This window comes from Anguilla anguilla, unplaced genomic scaffold (genome assembly GCF_013347855.1).
Source record: "Anguilla anguilla isolate fAngAng1 unplaced genomic scaffold, fAngAng1.pri scaffold_147_arrow_ctg1, whole genome shotgun sequence".
Classification (NCBI taxonomy): Eukaryota; Metazoa; Chordata; class Actinopteri; order Anguilliformes; family Anguillidae; genus Anguilla; species Anguilla anguilla.
The window spans coordinates 27,285-49,628 of NW_023312663.1; the positions used below are offsets into that span (position 1 = coordinate 27,285).

Sequence of the window (22,344 nt, forward strand, 5' to 3'; positions counted from 1 at the left end):
CTTAAAGTCTATAGCCTAGCCTTATTTCTGGTTTCAATCCTCTCGGAATAAAGAAGTATTTCTTTGTTACTCCTCTGAACCTTAAGGGGGCTTTTTAGCTTTTTGGTCAGCTTGGAGTTTCTACAAAACATACGAATCTTTTTTTAACCAACCCAGCAGCTGCACCAGTGTGTGTGTGTGAGAGAGAGATAGAGAGAGACAGAGACAGAGAGAGAAAGAGAGCGAGAGAGAGTGTGCGCGCGTGAGTGAGCGTGTGTGTGCGTGCGTGCGAGTGAGTGTGGAAGAGGGAGATGAGAGGAGGGTGAGCGCGTCTGTTTTCCTCACTCTGCAAAAAAGGAAGAGAAGACAGAAAAAAGTTTGGACGTCTTTTTCTCCCTACTTTTTCTAGGAATGAACGCTGAGACGTGCATTTCATACTGCGACATGACATCCATGGATACATATTATAACCCGTCTGCACCGCAAGGTAGGGACCACCAAGCAAACCCCTTTAGGACATTCCAAGCGAGTGACACCAAGTACGGCCCTACTTTCCTCACCAACAAAGGTCAGGCATATGGGGAAAAGTCGCGGAGCCCGTTCCAACAGGAATGCCAGTCATTGGATGCCACTTCTGGGGAAGGCACCTTTAACAAATACCACCTCTTCATGCAGAGATCCTCTTGCAAAACTCCCCCGAAGGAAGCAAACTCCACCAAGAAAGCGAGCACAACGGAGCGCTCATCTCTTGTTATGGTATGTACCGAAAAATGTTTCGGAGTTTCATGTGTTTTAAAAATACAGGGTCCGGTTTTTTTTTTGTTGCAGGATCGCCTCTAAATTGTGTGTGTGTTAGCCCAGTAAAAGTGTCCTGCTTGCCTAATTCAACTCTCACAGTGTATACAAGAGTCCAATAGGGATCATATTTACTCTGTAAGAGTTGATTTAACTCAGATTTTACTGTGCGTCCCTGTTCGTGTACCCAGTCATGCTGTTCGCAGTTTCTTTTAAAAGAAGATTCACTCAATGTACAATGTACGACAGTGCAAATAATAGGCAAACTCGCTGAGTAGTTATCTCCAAGTTATAATGTTCATGTAATGTTGATAATAACGTGCACGCGGCTTTTTCTATTGTTTACGGTAAAAAAAACAAAACAAAACAATACTGATTAAGATAATGGGTGTGAACAACTTTGATTTTGAGTAATTTTAAGAGTAAATAGATACCTGGAAAGTTTTGACTTTCAAGGCAGATTGTCTTCTCGCGCGCCTGAAGGCGATTTCATTCTCTACAGTGAATATGAGCTCACTTCGATGTGTGCAGATACCTTCCCTGTTAAGCATCAACAAAGCTAAACCGTAATTCTAGTTTTATTACGGACATAAAACATCCATATATGAGATGCAGGATCATTGTTGCTATTAATTGTGACCTTTGTTGGTACGGACCCAAACGAGTAGCCTACAAAGCATGAGTCGGCAATTATGTTTGTATTTTTTTAAGCGCATAACAATTTAGATTAAACCCCGTAGGATCACAGCCATACGCACATAATGTCACAATTACGAAATAGTATAACGTTTGTATTTTCCTATTAGCGACTGAATTAAGTTATGTTTAATGTGATAAGCTACATTACAATCGTTAATGTTGGAGGACAATTAACACGTTTACTGACGCCCGTATAATCGAAACATCATATTCAGTTTACCATTTGTCTTACACATTTTAAAAGTAGACCGATTATTTTACCCATATTGCACAGGTCGACAAAATAGTGTAAAATAAATGTCCCGATGTAATTACAACTTCATTTCCTCAATTTTTTATTTTGCGGAATTTTAAGGACGCAGTAAACAGTGGTAAATTAGTTTTTGAAGTTAATTTTGTGGAAAGGGATAACCCCCTGCTTGGACAAGTCCGGGGTTAACTTAACAAACCATTGATCATTAACATGCACAATAGCAGGCCGAGACAATCTGACGCAAAAAATAAATCCGCCATATTACAATGTTAAGCTAAATGCATATTTGTAAAGAGTAATGTTCATCAGCAACAACAACAACAACAACAACAATAATAATAATAATAATCATAATAATAATAAAACAGGGACCAAAAATCTTTTTAAAGAACGGAAATACATGTTAAGCAGGACCCATAATAATACAAAGGTGACTTGCACAAAGGTAGAACCATTTTCTTCATCTCTGATTTTGACACTTCCCCACATAATTTTGTCCAAAAAAAAAATAGTAAGACAACGTAATGCAAGACAACTTCAGTATACATGCCCAAGTGCAAGTAATTAGAAATTATGGTTTAACTTGCGTGGGAATCAAATGAAAGTGTTTCCTCATTGCACTGTGGCAAGTGGCCTATTGTCGACGTACTTCATAATAATTCTATATTCCCATAAATCTCCATAGGAATCAAAGCACAAGATTTTCACAACATTATAGGCTTTGTAACGATAATTCAATGAGCACAATTTCTTTTCAGACCAGCTAAAATATCTAGGGTGTCAATATAGAGGCCAACGTACGGAGTGTCGGCGCGCGGGTAGCCTAATATAGGCTGCAACATTCAAAGATACAGGCTACGTTAACTTTAACGACCAGCACGTGGATTCAGGCTGCATTTTGCTCCCTCCATAAATCTGAACCAGAATATGTTGTACTAATTTGTCCATACGAAACCTCCTCTTTTATTAACCTTTAAATGCCTTCAAAACGCGGCTGAGCCAACTTGAGCTGTGGAAAATCCATTGATCCTGCCATAAATCTAATACAACTGCCACAAAATCAATCAATGCTTTCCACAAGTCCCGGAGAGCAGATCGGTAGGGCGCAACTGACAGTGATTTATCATGATGGTGTATTATATATGGTGCAAGTGGGACAGCCAATCTAACCACAATAGCGCGTTAAAAAAATAGGCGTTTTCTTAGACTTTCAATATTTTTAGACTCAAAGTTTTTCGTGAGGGTCACTGATCGCCAAGTACATGATGATGCCCCTGAAAAATAATACTACTAGCTTCAATAGCCTACCATGCTCAAGGTCAAACACAAAGAACCATATATAGATAAACGCAACACTCGAGTAGTAAAATAGTGAAACGCATTTATTTATCAAATATGGAAGTCATGAGAGGTACAAGAAAAAAAGGACGGTATTACACCCATTAACTGGCGACGGTTATCAGATTTCTGGAAGTGTTAAAAATAGACTAGGCCTAAAAAGAAATAGGCTAACAATGGCTATAATGAATTTATCGACGACAATGTATTTGTGCACATGTTGCCAGTGGAACGGACTATTAATAGCAGTGAGTCAACTACCAAGCATAAAATAACCCGTTGTGATCGTGGTGTTTTTTTAACCACATAGATTTTGATCAAACGTTTCAAAGCGTTCATATAAAACTGCTGCAAATGTTTGCTTTCTTCTGTAATGTCTATTCACATTTTAGCAGCGCGAGATAAGGACTGGTTTTTAAAACAGGCTTCTATCGTGACTGGTATTTTCAAAAAATAAATAAATAAAGATCGGAAACTCAAATTGAAAACCCATTATTGTTGGTCGCACATTTTGTAAGTGCCAGTTGACTGTAGCTTGCAGGTATTTGCGATGAACTGTAGATAGCCAATAGACGAAGCAGAAGGCAACATCCACTAGTCGTTTTTCCTGATACTGGGAAACACCTTTAAAGTGTGGCAAAGCAACGCGGGCAAACAAGGAAACTACAAGCAAAAAAAAACAGAAGGTTTTCGTCTGTTTTAAATTATGATATATAACGAATTGTGTATGTTCAAATAACTGTTCTTACTGCAGCCGAAACCGACAAGTTCTCATTTTCTAGGGGGATTATATATATATCGTCTCGCTCCCTGTATTAGGCCTATGTGTTTGGTATGCCTATAAGGGACAGACCAACATATCAAATCGAATAAAATGTTGCTTTCAGTGGAATCAAAGCACCTACATGCAGTTTTGCCAGGAGCGAGTTTTTTTTGATCATTTTGTGAGTGGCGTTAAAACTGAGGCGTTAAAACAAATTTCTGAGGATATTATTTACTGGCGATATAATTACATCACGCACTACATACCAGTGTCAAATAATGCATTTCCATCGCTCCACTGACATCGCTCAAAACAATTCATTCGAATCTGATAAAATGAAACATTTAAAATGGTGATTTATCACAGCGTTTTCAAAGTCGACATAAATAAAAGTGCAAATTCGGGGGTCGCATGTTTTTACTTCAACACTGAAAACGAATTTTACCATTTGTCATCCACGTGTGGAACAGAATTTTAAAAAGGAAAGTTTGATCTCCATAGCATCTGGCTCTGAAATAACACGTTCCATGTGTTTCCATTCTGGGACCCCAAAATAAAACGAATTCTCCCCCAAAAAGGTTTTGCTGCACTACATGCACACGAAAATGTTAGGGCTCATGCTCTCTAATAATAATAATAATATAATAATAATAATATGAATAATAATATTATACATGTACACGCTTCTGATACAACTGCATGCTAATTTCAAGTAAATATGCAACAAAAAAGCTTGGAATGCGTGGCTTGGAATGTAGGCTGATTCACAAATAATTAATTCCTGTATCCCACGCAGATCAACACCAACATCAAAGTCCGTTAGCATAAACTTCATGATTGGAATACCCCAGAACTACTACATAACTTTTTTATTAGGCTTTTAGTGCATATATACACTATACAAATACCCTGAACTAAAAATGTAAACCTCCAAAATCATAGGCCCATAATGAAAAATGCAAGCTCTGCCATTGCGACATGACAGGCAGCGTAAAAAGCTTGACATATAAATGTTTAAACAAGAGTGCGTTCAGTGAACTATACTGTAAAAGTGAGCAGTGACAAAATATTTCGGATTCATAGTAGGACAGGGCAAACTCGATATTACTCGTAAATATTTTCCATAAAGCTACAACTGCCACTAACACCAGTACCATACATATATAAACAACTTTAATATAATAATAATAATAATAATAATAATAATAATAACAACAACAAAAATCTTACGATTAATTCAATAAACTGCTAAATGTGGACCACATTATGCAGTTTATTGCATTAACGATACGAGGATAATGAGGAACCATTTGGCCGGAGATTTTTGCTCATTAAAATGAATGAATTGTGACAACAGAAAACAAAAGTGTTATGGCCAAAATGAATCTGACATCAGTGCGTCTTTTCCCTCATTCGGAATAGTGAGCGACTTGAAAACCTTCAATGCAACCATATTTTTCCACGTTAATTTATTTGTTGAAAGTAAAGGACAAACTGCAAAGCGATTAGATTTAATCTGGGTCTACGTTCTTTACAGAGCTATGAAGGTGGTTTGGAAGGGCTTGGAATGTAAAATTAAACGAGACAGTATCGGGTTTCCTTTAACTTTAATTAAAACACAAGGCCATAAACGAATCGGGGCTTTCTGCGCTCTTGGGCTGCATAATTTATTGAAACTCATGACGAACCATAAGTATTTAAATAAGGTTTAACGACAGCCTGTCGTACAGATGTTATTGAACAGTTTAAGTTTTATTCAACAAATGTGTAATCCCTTGAAACAGTACGCAAACCCGCTCGTTTCAAATCACATTGAGCCCACGAGCAGGACACCGTCAAGCACAAGAGTGCTATATTCTTCCATATAAAGGACTCAGAGACTATATAAACATATGCTTTTTTCTTAGTTAATCAGCTATAAGACAAAACATGGCTGCACGCGGTAAGTAAGGAGTGCTTTGCATGATGGTAGAAACAATGGTGATGGGCCAAACCACAACAGAAACTATTTTAAAATAAACACACAGCCTTGCACGGGTGAGTTTTCGTAAAATTCCACAAACTTGCTCAGGCCCCTAAAGGGATAGTTCGTTTTCTGGAGTTTTTCCGGCTATTATTTCAGTTTTATCGTATGTGTTTGATCAGCCCAGACAGAATTCCTGCACAATTTAAGATATTTTAAAGATCAATAGAAATTTCTTCCATACTTACAGTGATGTGTATCGGGGTATTCATAGTTCGTGATGGTCTAAAGCAAGAGAATACACTTCCAAGTAGCCTAACTCTCACAAACAGCTTGCAGGCCTACCTATGTGTCCCGAAGTTATACACATAGCATTTTAATTTTATTATAAACATAGAGTTGAAAAATTCTGTTTTAATATTGCGCTTGTACTTCTTTATTTCCCCCTTCTCCGTTGTCAAGCAGCACAAGCTCTTCACTCCCAAAGACCTGTGTATTGACGTTGATACAGGAAGCCGTGAGACAATTAGGCTCCACTGAGCACAGGTCGCATGGCCGTAAAAAATATGTCCCACCAAAAATTTATTAAACTAAGGTTAAAGGTAAGGTTAAACTGACTTTTTCCGCAGACGCCGTACATTCGCTTTATCCGGCTAAAATAATGGAGTCGGCTAAAGGTGAATATTACTTGATGTGGCTCTGTATTACGCAGGAAGGGGACTACAACTTGATTCGCATCTTCTGTGCTGCTGTGCTGTGTAAGCTCCCTTGGACTCACAGAGCGACACATTTAATGTTTAAATGTCATGCCCGCTTGAGTCGACCACAACGCCAAAAGCGGTTCTTCTCTATGACCGAAAAACAATATCGCAAAGTCCGTGCCCAAGAAATATCTTTGTATTTATAACCAAAAACTCATCAACCAGGGGCACTGTTCAATTACTGAAGAGCAATGTGTTTGAATAACGACGCCTGTTTCAACTTTCTGCAGCCAAGGCCAGGCTAATAATTGTGCATTTATGATGAACCTGACGATATAGGCCTATCTGTATGGGTTTAAGAGGCAGGAGGTTTCAAACCATTTGAAATACCATGGAATAATAAACCGAAAAAGTTGACAACGTGGCCTAAAATAAATAAAATAATTAAAATGTGTCTGTAAAAAAACGGGAACAGCATAATCGCCCTGCCTCTGCCCACATTGCCACAGGTAGACTCAGTCTACCCCGACATAGCCGCACCAACTTGTGTCAGCTGTAGGGTATCATGCCGGCATTCCTCCTTGTCCCCTCCTCTCGTTTTATACACGTTCACGCACTGTAAACCGGGTAGACCACAGTCTGCTAACTCTGACATTCCATAATTAACAGAATATCAAATGACATTCTCTTTTTTTCCGGAAATATTTTTGTACAGCATAGCCTAATAATAGCAAATGTTTGTCATAAAAAAAAACTTTACCAACGGCAAGTAGGCCCACGGCTGTATGTTTAAATAAGAGAATGCACCAATTTGTAATGCAAGATGGAGTCTAGTATAAAGAGCAGGTCTAAATCACACACACAAAAAACATTTTTTTTGCAAAATATCAAAGCTTAAGCAGCTGAAATACAGCAAAACAAGAAATGCAATGAATTAATTTGAGCAAAAATAGTGCTGACATTTCACATGGGGGAACAGTTTCTGATCAGCATGTTTGTGTGCATACGCCATTGTGACAGACAGTATACAGTATGTGCATGCGTGCGTGTGCGTAGGCATTATGGAATATCCAATGGCATTGCAGGCGCATCCAATGCCATTGGATACTGTCTCAGAGAATGGCCTGGGCTCTGTCTTCATTAAAGCTTAACGTTATACTGGTATTCAAGGAGTTTACATTATATATTTCAAATAGAAAGCTTATTTTTCAGCAGCAGAGAGGAATCTGTCTGAATTTGGAAACACAATTTCCATATTCAAAACCTGTAAAATATGAATGAAGCAAACAGTTTCATACTCTCTACAAAAGAGAACTATGTGACATTCAGCCAGTGGTAGGTGTCCAGGTCACACCATGTTTGGAACACATTAAATAGCAGTTATTTTCTTGAAAAACAAGGCCTTGCCAGTGTTTAAAGTTTAGCCACCTGCATTTTCTCGCCATATTGTTGTATATTATTTGCATTATTTTAAATCCAAAGAGAATTTGCCATTTGTGCCACACATTACAAACCCTCAACAGCTGTTTGTGGAAGTGGGTAACCAAACATATGCTGCGTATTTTCGATGAGATATCACACCATTTCAGTGTAGGCAGTGTCCAGCCAGATGTGCCAGATGTGGCTACATAAGGCCATACACCCCAACACTCAAATGAGCAACACTTATTAGGAATATTACATTTTAAATAAACTGCCACATTACTCATCTGCTAATTTTTGTCTGACATCCTTAGCAGAAAAACTCCATCGGGGCATTCTGAGTTATTACTTCAATCAGCCTTCAGCAGGTACACTGAATTCCTGAAGTCATCAGAGTCTTTGCTTTATTTCCCACTAAGACCTTGCAGCCCTTTGAAGATAATGCCCAGTGCTGCTTTGGGAGATTTCTGTGTTGACTTGAACTTGCCACTGACCCTTGTATTACATCTCAGAGTCTACTCACGTTGAAGAAGCTTTACTAGTTCAAAAAAAAATAAATAAATAAAAAAACCAAAGCAAACCAACAATATAATGGCCAAGAATGTAGAACAATATCCCTTAATGACTGATCTGATTACTCTCTGAAAGGGAAAAGGGAAGTTGTGGTTTTTCTCTCGCATAGGTCTTCCTAATTAAGCGCTCAGTGACACTGAACTATCTAGAAGCCAGCATGCATGGTTAGATGAACAACAGCACTGATAAAAAACGGGCGTAATACAAGTGATAAAGTCTTCCATTGTAAAAAGTAAATTATGCAATAAACATATTATTTGTTAGTGTCAAACTGAAGGAAAATAGTTATACAATACAGATGAACCCCTTTTATTTCCCCTTGACAATGCAAAACTCGCAACCTCTAAGCTGGTTGTCAGAAGGGTAGGTACAAAAACCAAAAGCAAGTCATTATGAAGTATTACAAAGCTTTATGAAACATAACAGTATGCAATGATGGGGCAGGCTTAAGTAGCTAACTTTTAAAAGAACAGTAAAAGGTAAAAAAAAAAACATGGTTGATGGATTAATCCCATCCATGGTAAATCAGTAAATGACTGATGACTGTACAAAGAAAAAAATGTATTATATCTGACATGAAGCCGTTCAGGATTGTAAATGAAAGGGTTTCTTCTGATTTTAAACTGCTGAATTGAGAACATTACACATGTCAGCAACTGTTACTAGGAAACCACACCGGCTTGCAAAATTTTACATTGCATTATTAATTTGCTTAGCAGATGCTCTTATCCAATGCTACTAGCACAGCATACCTCTTTAAATGCTATCCATTTCAACAGATGGATTTTCAATAAAGCAATTTAAAATGAATCCTCACCTGGGATTTGAATTAACTTGAGGTAAGATCCCAAATTCCCAAACCACTACTTTGTTATGCACAATGTCATACGTGACAGAAAACAAAGACAGCTACCTTAAAATAAGAATTCCAGAGCCCCCAGCTGATGGGAATAGGACTGAGTGCATCACCAGAAAGGGTCATGCATATGGTAGCCAATGCCAGAGAATAATCACCAATGAACTCTGAAGTTGGGTACCATATCCATGACAGTCTGTGATGACAGACAGGTCTTTGTGAACTCCCCAGATTCTGACTGGTCCTTTAGCAGTGAGCTAAATTAGCCATTGAACTCATTGGAGGACCCTCCCTCCTCATTAATACAAGTCGGATGTATTCTACCGTTGTGCTTTCAAAGAAGTGCCCCGCCAAGCAACAGGGAGTTCCTGAGTCAACAAGAGGTGACTGGTTTGTGTAACCTTGTTCTGTGCATGTCCCGTACAAATACACCAGCAGTCAGTGGTGTGGTGTTTGGTTTAGGTCGAGTTTTGGATGATTGAGGAGGTCCGTACGCAATGCTTGACGCACAGGGTGCAAACTGCAGGTGTTTGTTGCGTGTGTGTGGCTGTTTTCATAAATCCTGCCTCACTACATGGGCCTGCCTCATGTACTGCATTATTTTTTAAAACAAAAATGAGCATGTCAAAACCAACGCCATTCATCTCATAAGCACACCAACTGCTAAGAAACAACAAATAGTCTAAGCCAACAGCAGTCAAACCTTACAGCTGTCAGACGTTAATAATTCTTTCAGGAAGTAGATTTGGTTTATGTTGATACTCAGCGTACAGGCCAGTTCCATCCATGCTTACCTACATGACAAATATGGTCTAATCCCATAACTGATGTGTGGTGAAGCCCTTGATTCCAGGTCATACTAATGTAATTCAATGAATAAATACAACTATTAATGACACGCTGAACTCACTTAAGAATTGGAAACCCCAATGTTAAGTCACTTAATAGGGGGGTGAGACACCACATGGGACAGTCTACCTGTATACCTCTAGTCTACCTGTATGCCATAGAGTCTACCTGTAATTCTGCTGGAGCAATACAACACCACTCATCCATGAGGAAGTCAGTCAACTCATGCAGAGTTCATAGATGTGGAAAATGCCATCTCAGATATCAGTGCCGTGCCCTTTCAGTATCTGTAACATGGCAGCCTATGCTGGGCACCTAGACACACTAAGGCGATGGCCAACACATTGAGACTTTGTGCAGCAGCATGCAACACAATATTACACATTTAGTGCCAAAGCATGTGACACAGTGAGGTCACTTGATCAGGCATGGGCTCCTCCCCTTTTGGACTCAGACCAAAGCTGTTAATAACAGTAAAAGTACACTTGGAAGCACTGTTCCATATTGGAATGTCGAACGATTTGCTTCACTGAAACATTCTTTTTCGGAATGCAATGTGAATTTGAACGAGACGTGTTTGTGTGTGCATGTTTGTGTCTGTTGCATTTCTGTTTGGTTCACGTGCAATGAACAAATCTGAGCCATTATTTTATCAAAGTGGTTTGTCTAAATGCTGTGTGGACAAAGCCTTTCTGTATGATCCTGAGAGCTTTTGTGTTTCTTGTGCATGAGCAGCAAAAGTAAGCCATAGAACAATATATTGATTGAGACAACCCACCCAACCAAACCCATTCAAAAGAACATCTCATCACCTATTAAACAAACACTCCTATCGAGAGTGACATACAATGTAGGTGGACACAAGGGCATTCTTCTGATTTATATGGTATTTCATGTAATCATTAGAAAAAAAGACAGAATAAAGACTGGGAAAAGACTTTCCCCTGAGACAGTCATCTATACACTGAAAACAGAGCACGCAAGCAGTGAGTGTGTGTTCTTGACCTCTGCATCAAACTCCGGCCTGAGAAACCACAGGAGGATTTCTGCCTGTGCCCAGCTCAGGAAAAACATTCCAAAAACATTCCAAAAACTAACAAAGGGATGAGCCTCTGGGTCAGACAGGGCCGTAGAAAAATCCAATGGCCCAGATCAGGTTAGAACAACACACGGCCCTCGAGCAATGAACCAGTGGCCCAGACTAGGTAAGAACCACACTTGGGCCTCGATCAATGAGTCAATAGCTCAGACTCGGTCAGAACCACGCTCAGACCTTGAGCAATGATCGACTGGCCTGGACTGGGTCAGAACCACACACAGACCTTGGGCATCAAGCCAACGGCCCAGACCAGGTCAGAACCACACATGGCCCTCAAGCAACAAGCTAACAGCCCAGATTGGACCAGAAGCACACACTGGCTTTGAGCAGTGAGCTACTGACCCTGACTGGGTCTGAATCACACATGGTCCTCAAGCATGCCGCCGCTTCAGTCTTGGGGCAGTCAAGCCAAGTTCACGTTGCTTTTCATCCCCTTTGTGAACTTCAGCTGATGCCACTGAGGTAAAAGTAATTCCAAGGTTAACTCTAGTTCTTGAACAAGCCCTGATGGCTTGTCTTTTTGCTTTGCTGTATCTGGGCCATTGCAGTACCTATCTAGCTCGCAACAAACACTCCACTGAGATCCAATCTCAGAACACAGGCTCTTTCAAAAAGAGTGCAACGCTCAGAAACTACCCAAACTCATTATAGAATAACAAATACAGGTAATGGTGCACAAATTCAGGGAAAGTGCATAAAGCCAGCTATTGTCAGTGCATCATAGATATACCTTGGTTATACCATACCATGGTTATTTTGCAATATTTTCAAGGTAAAAATCCTGCATAGTATGCCTTTGACATTTAGGCTGGCCTTGCTTTGGTTATGATTAATCTGTCTCCAAGCTGCGGGAATGCCATGTCAAATAGCTTGCCTTTTTCACAGAGTTTGAAGGTGGGCTGCATTCAAACACACAGGACGAGGGGTTTCCAGTATCTGCTCATTGTTTAGAGGGCTCTTTAGTGTCTGGTTTCCAACCCAAGTGGATGTCCTGGTTGCCTATATTCACCCATCATTAGCTTAACAGTTATTTCATCTTAACTGTCATCTGATTTCAGTCACCTTAACACAAGCAGAAGCTAATATAAAACAGGCTGACCCTGCGGCCAATGATGGGGGAGCAAAGGTGCCATTTTAGCAGGTTATTTACAAGGGCTGGTCTAGTCTTAGCTAATTTGCATGCGGTTTGGTGCCCCCATTTACATCTAGGTCAATCTGCCCAACTGAGTGTGATATGGCCACTGCTTGCCTCATACATAAAGCCAAACCTTCCCCAAAAGGAGAATGTAGGTCTGTCATCTGCATTGCAAAAGTGTGGGTGAAGGTGTAAAGCACTTATTCATAAGAACGCTCCACACGCCAGACTTAATTGTGAGTATGCCAGCGCCAGAGTGAACTTTGGGCGGTAGTCCCACAGAGCATTGTACATTAGCTATAGTGCCAATTTTTACTCAGCAGAAATATTGCAAATATGCAAGTGCTACTGTAAGCGACTTGGAAGCTAAGCCTGCAGACTCCCAAATTTGGACATTGCAGTGATGGGAGTGTTACACTGACATTACAGTAATGGGCATGTTACAGTTAAGACTGTTAAAAATTCGGAAAGAAAGGAAAATGAGGGGAAAAAAGTTCATTTAAAAAGGATAGCAAGTCTCAAAGAGTATTCTACTCCTCAATTAGGAACTACACAGACATCATTATCCCAGTGCTGCTTATATAACTAATTTCAAATGGACTAGAGCTTCAAAAAACTCTGAGACTTCACCTGTTGAAGTCCCATTGCTAAACAAAAAAAAAGAAGAAAAAGACTTGAGATTTAAGTTTCAGGATTACAGGATGTTGTAACAAGCTTCCCCTCGGTTCCAGATGATTGTAATTGCGCAATCACAGAGCTGACTCTTTCCCTGCCTGCTTAGGCACACAGTGCTACTAACTCTGCCGATGTACTGTGAATGTGTTAACGGAGGCCAACGCCTTAGTTTTAACAGGATTGGTTACAGTGCTGCATGTTCCAGATCTCAACTCATTCTGCCCACAATCACCAGTGTAGCGTCAGACAGACCATTTGTTACTTTGTATTTGAAAAGCAGTTGGGTGTCTATCTGCACATAGGGGTTTCTATATTTTTAATCACATACACACACGCACACGCACACGCACACGCACACACACAAACAGACACACCCACACACACACGCACACACACACACAACCTCTGCTCTTGGGTAGATGGAAAACTCACCGGGGCTCCAGGACCTGTGAGAAATACCGAAGTGTCACGTGGGAGCAGATTTATCAGCAGCCGCGGCTTTGAGGAAATGCTCTCATAGTTTCCCACTGCATTCGCATTCTTCCACCGGCCGCAGGAGTAAATCTTCTGCTCCCCGAGCTGTCTGCCCTCTCTGCATCCACAAAGGCACCTATCGGTCTTCTTAAAAGGGGGGAAAAGAAAAAAGACAACGCTGTGTTGTTTTATCTGCCGCAGGTACCTCACAATCCTCGTAAATGTTGCCTGATGCTGATATCTTTAAGGTGGTATTGGATATTAGACCAATTCCTATTCACAGCTGTTTATTAATCTTGAACTCAAGCTTACAAATGTTTACAGCAACCATAGTTTCATTTTAATTGTGTATGTATTATATTTTCAGATCCTTTTTTTATTTCAGTATTTCTTAGTGTTAAGAACATTGTTTCAAGCGTGTTGCACTTATGCTTGATTCAAATTAGTTCTTTCAACTTTGTACTTAACATCTATAGTGCCATTTTCTCTGCTTTGGTTTTTGGGGTTAGCCTATTTTTTGTTGCTGTAATTACATTTACATTTTAAGTTTATTACTTTGGCCAAAAGCACCTGCCAAATGAATACTTGGAATGTAATAGTTGTGTGAGAATTGAGAGAACATCATCCCATTACCTTGGGCAGACCTCATGCTATGACCACCACAGAGGACTCAAACCTGCAGGACTGGTGCTTTTCAGAAAGGTGTTTCAGTTGCTTTCAGACCGGCCCAGCCCCAGCACCACTTGTATGAAGGGGTGACACGACATTTCATTTAGAGGGGAGGGCGGTGGACTTGATTTCACCACGACTAAGGTTTGTGACTGCTGAAAATGAGCGCAATGAAAATTTGCTTTAGTACTGGTGTATTATTATACTGCAGGTACCTTATTTTTGGAAAGGAATAGTCTGGAACATTTCATGCAGAAGAAAGGAATGGTACCCTTTAGCCTGTGCTACCCAGCCAAGTTCAGACTCCTCCACACACCAAACCTCCAGAGCCCGGAAAACAGCTCTGCTGCCTTCAACACCTCATCTCATACATCTGCCTTCTCACCAGAAATGTGCTCTGGTTTTGAGTCGGTCATACACTCCGGTTTTAAAAATGCCCTGTCAGAGAAAGCCTGCTAATAATCTCACACAAAAAAACACATCTTGTAGCATCATGCTCAGAATCTGCAATAAAAATGATCAAACTGTGTCAAAGTCTCATAGTGAAATCTGAGCCTGCCAGTCATGGGTCTGCACACCTCTTACACTGAACTGCGCGTCTCCTGTCTGCACAGCTGTCCGTCTGCCAGTCAAATCCTGCGTAACTGTGATGACAGAGTGAAAAAGGTACACATTTTTGCCAGCCTTCTGATGGGCTGAACATTATTAGCATTTTTACATACAACAATGTAAAATGCTAATAAATGCCTCAAGATGAAGCAAACTCTCTTTAAGTAAATTTAGTTCCCTGCATCAAGTATAAATAAACAAAAAGGAAAAAAGAGACAATGCAATATAATGTTATGTATGTATTTTTAATTGCCCAGTGTTTCCTAGTATTTTTTCCTCTTGTGGAGTATTTGGTTATCGACCCTTCACAGGGCCTCTGTGGTAGCTAATTTATAGTGTTTCTTTTAGTTACTTCTCCCTGACCCCTCCGATCACATTCCGTTAAAAAGCAGGGGGGCGCCCTGCCGCTTAACAGCCAGTTAAATTACACTTTGATGTTTCTCGCTTTTCGGCGGTGATGAAACCCGCTGCCTCTAGAGAGGATCTGACCCTCGCTAACATGAGGAGACTGGTGCTGACATCTCACAATCCAGGAACAACACGGGTTCTTACACCAGATCGTTCACGGCTTTCTAAAAAAAGCACCCCATGTCCACAGCGTCAAAAATGACCCATTTCCGACCCTAAATAAATATTTTTCATGTAGAAACAACCTGTCACTCATCAATAAATTGGTGAATAACTATTCCTACTTCACAGTCCAGGAACGTCATGTCTTCAGTCTACACCACTTTTTTGTTTGCTGTAATAGGTGTGTGGTGGTTAACATTGATTATGCAGGGTCAAAAAAGAAAGAATCAAACAAACAAATCAAACAATCTTTGCACCCGGATGGTATAGGCAACATTTACAAAAATATAAAAAAAGGCCAATGATGACTTTTTCTGTTGGTAGGGTCACTCCAGGAAAAGCAATCCAATGTCATGCTTAAAATTAAGTTTTGGGGTTTTTGACTGCTGTTATGTTCAGAAAGAGACATTTTTGACCCCAAGGACAACAAGAAGGTTAAAATTTGATACTCAGAGGAATTAATTCTAAAATGTTCACTGCACAATAAAAATGTCAAAAGTTAATTCACTTGTTGTTGGACATTTTACTGTGTTAATTCCAGTCAGTGCTTGAATTTCACAGATTTGTGCTCTATATCAGAGCTGAATTGACAGTGAATGTTTTGCTGTGAGAAATATCAACAATTCAATTCTGTTGGTTTGACATTAACCAACAGAATCTTAACAATTGTCATGGTTCCTCTTAAGTCTATCATCACTGCTGAAACAGATGGTTTATCATGGATTGTTCTTTTTGCACATTTGAAGCAAAAATGGTGCACGAATATACGGTATATACACAGTGCAAAGTTTTCCAACAGTAAAATTATAAAGACCAAGACAGACATTCAGGCTCCAGAAACTGTGGCTGCCCTTACTGCCCTTACAGCAAAAAATAAATCTGCAATCCAGGGAAAGCCCCTCGAAGAGATTCTATTTGGTGCCAGGGAAAAAATATAGATGCAGTTAAACCATTTTACAAGCCATGCTTTCACTTTGTGGCCAGGTGTGAACACATTTAGGGTTAAACCGCCAATTAGTCCTCTGGATTAATCTCAGCCTGCTCCTCACCTATCGGTGAACTCGAAATTATGAGAGAATCCATATTCTGAGGGACCTCTTGATAACAGCATATTACTTGGCTCAAATGGGCCATTAGATTGAATATCTGAAAGAAAAAAAAGATAAAACAGGGACAGTCGAACTGGCAGACTGTCTGAAGTTCAAGGCGCTCACAGTGGAGAAGGAAATGTTGCAATAAGGGCAAGACCATAATCACAAACAACTGAGGCACTGTGGCTAACAAGCTTTGGTCAGGGTGGGTCAAGCGTTTCAGCCAAGCGATTCAGCTATAGTCCCAAAGCAACTGCTTCAGTGCAGATAGGTTTGACTTTTGGAGGTGTAAAGGAGGCCCAGGACAGACAATGTACTCTAGATTCCTGGTCCCCTGTCAGTACGATAATTGCAGATGATGCAGAGGATCTTGGCTTTGGAGTTCAAAAAAACTGAACAATGGCTTTGTTTCAATATATTGTTGTAGTGGAAATTCCTCTAAATGAAAACACACGGACATCATAAGACTTTTACGGCAGGGATTTAAGAGTTTAGTATCTACTTCCAAGCGCTGTAAAACATATCCTCTACGAAAACTCAAAAAAGAAGGGAGATGGCCATGTTCATGTAAGGACAATCTGAACAATCTTCACCTTGACAAAGAGCACCCCAATGGCAGAAATGAATGATTTATTCAGCCTGGTACGTTACCAGAGAACTAAAAGCTCATTTGCAAAGTGGCTTGTAAGGCTTAATACATCTACTCGGTGATAAGAACCATTAGGATCTTTAATGTCCACAGAGAGTTAAGACCTCAGATTTAATGTCACACCATCTACCGTGTAATGGCCCATCACTATTCTGGGGTACTGGACATTACACTTCTTCCCAGAACAGTGCCGCCCTCCTGGCCCACCAACACCAAATCCAGCAGCAAGTCTTTCACAGGCAGTAGTAACGAAACCCACCATAGCATTACAGGATGGTATGGCTGCTGGCAGAATGAACATACTGGCCACAGTGGAGGTAAAGCATTTCACTTTCATCCACAGTGCCCAGGGCCATCCCTCTGCATTGCTGAACCCTCCACTCGTAGCACCACACACAGTCAGTCTGCTCAACATGGCCACCATTGCACATCCATCCAGACCACTCAGAACCTATTTCACCCTTTGAACGAGAGACTCATAAAGAATAAATGAACAAATTAAAATAGGCAGGGCGATTTGTTTTCAATATTGTAAGATAAATATTGACTGTTCACAGATGGGACTACTCCCTGCTGAGATGTCTGCATAAAATAATTGTCGATATAATACTGCAGATCATAACCCCAAACCCCCAGAATCCCTTCTGATTCTCTCAACTCTTGAATGTTTGCGTCTTCGCTATCATAGTTTGGCAAGTAAATTTTCCCCTGATACCAAACTGGTCAAATTGTGTTTTTGAAGGACCATGAGTCAAAGTTAAGGACAAGACACTGTATGAATCCTGGCCTGTATTTTTTTGTTTTTGTTTTGTTTTTTTTAAAACCAGGGAAACACTAATGCAGCCATGTACTAGGATATCCATATACACAGACAAGGCTATTGTCCACTTTAGCACTCCCTCAGAAATACGTTGCTCTGAGATGCTTAGAGAAGGCTGACAGAGTTTCTGGCCTCGCTGCATGGCGACACTGCTGGAAAGACAGAACCTGACTGCCAGACTCAGTTTCCCAGACAGCATATAAACACACAGGGGAGTCAAAACACCCTCCCTTCTTATACGTCTTCAAAAAAAAAAAAAAAAACAAAACCAAAAAACAAAAAAAAAAAACTACGAGACGGGATGTAAACGCAAGTGTTTTTGACCACTGCGCCCCCACCTGACCCTCAACAGTGTCTCTTTTGTAGGAATGCAAGGAACGATTTCAAAATATTTACGCCCGGGCACTCATGTTTGTTCCCTCGCGTTTAACAGGATGTGTCAATCACAGGCCAGGGGGCAATGTGGGAGCCATTACTGGCCCTGAGCGTACCACGGGCAGTGAAGACAAACAGGGATGCAGGGGGGGGAGGGCGGGGCACCCATAGGTTTGACTGGGTGCAGTTAGTCCCAGAACCAGGCTCTCTGTCCGGTGTATTTATTTCTAAGGCTGTTTGTTTACAGAAGTAGGTGGCCTCTACTTCCATCTTCTCTTCTCTGTTTAAATACAGAGAAAGAGAGACGGGGGGGGAGCAGCTCTTGTGCCACAGTGCCACACACCCCTCAACTGTTGTACTCAAACTCCTTAATTGTGGTACTACATTCCCCACAACCCCCTATGCTGTATTACCCCAATTGTACATCCTCCTGTACTCTACTCTCCACATAAGAAGCCCTCAATGCCCCTGATCTACAGTCAGCCTTGTCAGCATGGCTGCCTTTGTTGCGAAAAAGTGGATTTAAATAAACCCAAATTTGGTAACACCAACCAAACTTAGTAACATTATTTTAAGGTATACTTATAAACTATAACTGGGCCTTTAATAAATAGTTTGTCTCCCATTAGTAAACTATTAGTAAATAAGTATATATCATTAATTCATATATTTATTATTGTTTATTGAGTATATATTAATTGATGTTAGTACTTGCAAATATAAGGCCTATTGCTCAAGCCTTATGCGATTACAGATCCTCATAATAAACTGTTCATGAATATGTTCTGCATCATGAGTTGAAGTTGGATCAAAAGTCTGACAGCATGTTACTAACACTAGTTGCTTCCCTTATTAAATGGCCATTTAAAGTCTTAAATGAATTACATGCAAGCCACCATTAGTTTCTGAAAATAATTATATAATCAGTTAATGTATTTAACAATATGTTTACAACCAGTTAACATGATTTATATATTAGAGTTCCCATAATGCATCAAAACCGAAAATTTACCAATGTTTACCAACATATTACAGACTAAAGCTTGCCAAAACACAAATTCCAGATTAGCCTTTTAAATAACACATTTTAAAAATAATTTATTAGCAGTGTCACACCAAGTTTTTCCACTACAAACTCAACCTTGTGCAATATTGTGAAAATCTGCAGTTATTCTTTGTGCCAACAAGATCCCCCATGGCAGAGAAATGGCCCAGAAAATAAACTGACAGTTGAAATTTCACATGTTGTACTCTTGATTGATAGCCATGAATATTTTACAAAGCACTTGCTAAAAGCCAAAACACAAAAAGCTCTTTAAAAAGCCTAATGCTGCAAATGTCAATCAGAAACTATAGCAGGTATAGTTTAAACCAGATTTTATTATTTATTATCCCTCATAGCAAGCAGGTGGGGGAAGTGACCCATGTTGGATACTAATGTGCAATGCTACTCATCTCTCTATTCCTCCTAAACACATAATTCTGTGGCAGGCAGTTCCAGCTGGAACAACCTGGGCAAAGATAATAATCATAATAGGTTCGCTCCCGGTATGATTTAGCAAAAAATACTACTACTGGTACTACTACCACTATTACTATTACTAATAATATTATTAAAATAATAATGATGATATATTGGTTTATAAATCATTGATATGTATTGGTTTATATATCATTGACTGTATTTACATAGTATTTTACAATGGAGTTAGCTATAACTCCATTGTAACCAAGATCAGTTTTTCTCTTCTCCCCTCCCTGTGAAAACCACAGGACCCAGCTAATCTGCTAATCCTGGCACCTTTACTGGATTGGTATTAATCACACTGGCATCTTTCAATGTTATTTAATTCAGATCTAATTTGTTTTAGTCCATAACCCAGCGGATACGAGCTAGGAATGACATTGTCTTTGTCCAGATTCAAAAAAGTAGAGTAGAGCAAAGTAGAGGCCTGAGTCTCTCTCTTATGGAAAATATTACTCCTCATTATCAGATATAGAAAAAGTAGGGGAAAAAATCACTGGAGTGGAGTAAAAGGTGAAAATACCTTTCGACTTTTTACACAAAAGAGGGAATCAACCCGACAGCTGTCTGGTAGAATGTTTTATAGCTACCACACTCTCATTCCTGCTTATTTTCACTGGCAAATAGTCTCATAGCCAAAAAGAAAACAAAAAACATGGATTTCTGGTCAGCAAAGTTTTTGTTCACTAATGACCATGGGCTTGCTTCTGCCAACTCTGAACATCAAACAGTTGCATATCAAAAAAAAAAAAAAGAAAAACATGCTTTTCTGGTCAGCAAAGATTCTGTCCCTTAATCACTGCAAACTAAAGGGGTGGAGGACATAGGCCAGAATTAACGAGGTGCAGACTAGCAGGTTTGAACTAATAATAAGGAAAAAATAATGAAAGTACACACTTGCCTACTCCCTTGTACGCTAATGATTACCCATAATCCCCTTGGCGTGAAGCGCCATGGCAGCATAATGACAAACTCTCCATATCTCCTCTCTGCAGCCAAAGACGGTGCCGGGCTGACAGACTCCGAGTTGCCCCAGAACACCGACCCAGCTGGGATGGATGGCACCTACCTCAATGTGAAGGAGGCCGGGGGGATGAAGAGTCCCCAGGATCAACCGGGCTCCGAGCTGGCCAGCCCCCTGGACAAGGGCGAGGGCGAGAGCAACAAGGGGAAGAAGAGGCGCAACCGCACCACCTTCACCAGCTACCAGCTGGAGGAGCTGGAGAAGGTGTTCCAGAAGACGCACTACCCGGACGTGTACGCCCGCGAGCAGCTAGCCCTGCGCACCGACCTGACCGAGGCCCGCGTGCAGGTAGGCGCTGCCGTCGGCCATTTGGGATGCCGGCCATCTTTGACGCCGACCATCTTTTTTCATCGCACTGACAGGTTGACATAATGGCTAATGCTTACCACGGTGGGGCCAGCGGTGGGATGCGCTTGGTTAAAAAGCAGGAAAGCGTAGCAGTCACACCCGTCAGGCACGGTGATGTTCCTAGGAAGATCTTTGTTGCAGAATGTGTTTCTGCCACTTTAAAAGACACTAAGCTGATTGGCGTGGTGTTAGCACTGGATGCACCAATGAGATGGCGTGTAGGGAAGGGCAGTGGTGATTATGCATGTCTGTCAGGTGATGTCGATTGATATAACTTCGTAGCAGGGATATCTGCCTTGCATCAAACTGAATTTCAACATTTAAAATTTGTACGCACCATTTTCCTTCTTGGAGTGGCCCTGTGTTTAGCTATTTGCGTGTGACACTGCAGTGCGTGAACTCTGTTAGGTAGATGCATTTTTTGAGGTTTCACTGCCTGCTCTGCAAGAGAGACAGATGGAGAGTTGGACATTAACTTCCCACATCTGGGCCTGTGAAAGATTCACAACATGCTAATAGAAATACCTCTGGACCGATGTCATCACCCCGCTGGTGGGGGGGTGGGGGGGAGGAGATTTATCTGTGAGCACCGTGTGTGTGTGTGGGGGGGGGGGGGGGGATTGAGCCAGGCCTGGTCCTCACATGTGCGCTGTCGAGAGGAGTACAGTTTCATCAACATAGCACAGAGACAGGCTTTCATCTGGGGCATGCCTGAACCCCTGAACCCCTTAACCCAGTCCACCGACAGGCCCTTCCCACCCGCCCCCTGTTCCCATTTGTTCAGGGATTGGCACATTCTTGCACTGATTGACAAAGGGGGGGGGGGGGGCTCACGGATTGAGCCCTCCCTGGGTTGAAGGGCAGGTGGCAGAATTGCTGCCCTGCCTCTGCTCTTATCCCCATAATTTGCAGCCATTTGTCCAGTGTGGCAGAGCATCACGTTTCACTGGACATAATTCACCTGTAAGCAGCCTGTGACATCACATGAGCGGTATTTCTCATGCCCGTTTGTCAGCAGCTACTTTGGGGGAACCACCGTATCTTTCAAAAAGCATAAATACACCGAACTTTTGAAAGATGTAGATACGCA

General features: G+C 40.9%; 1 pseudogene; it reads left to right on the forward strand.

Annotated features, from left to right (window-relative positions):
• The first annotated feature begins 272 nt into the window (after positions 1-272).
• LOC118219423 lies at positions 273-21,194 on the forward strand (annotated as a pseudogene).
• Positions 21,195-22,344: the final 1,150 nt, after the last annotated feature.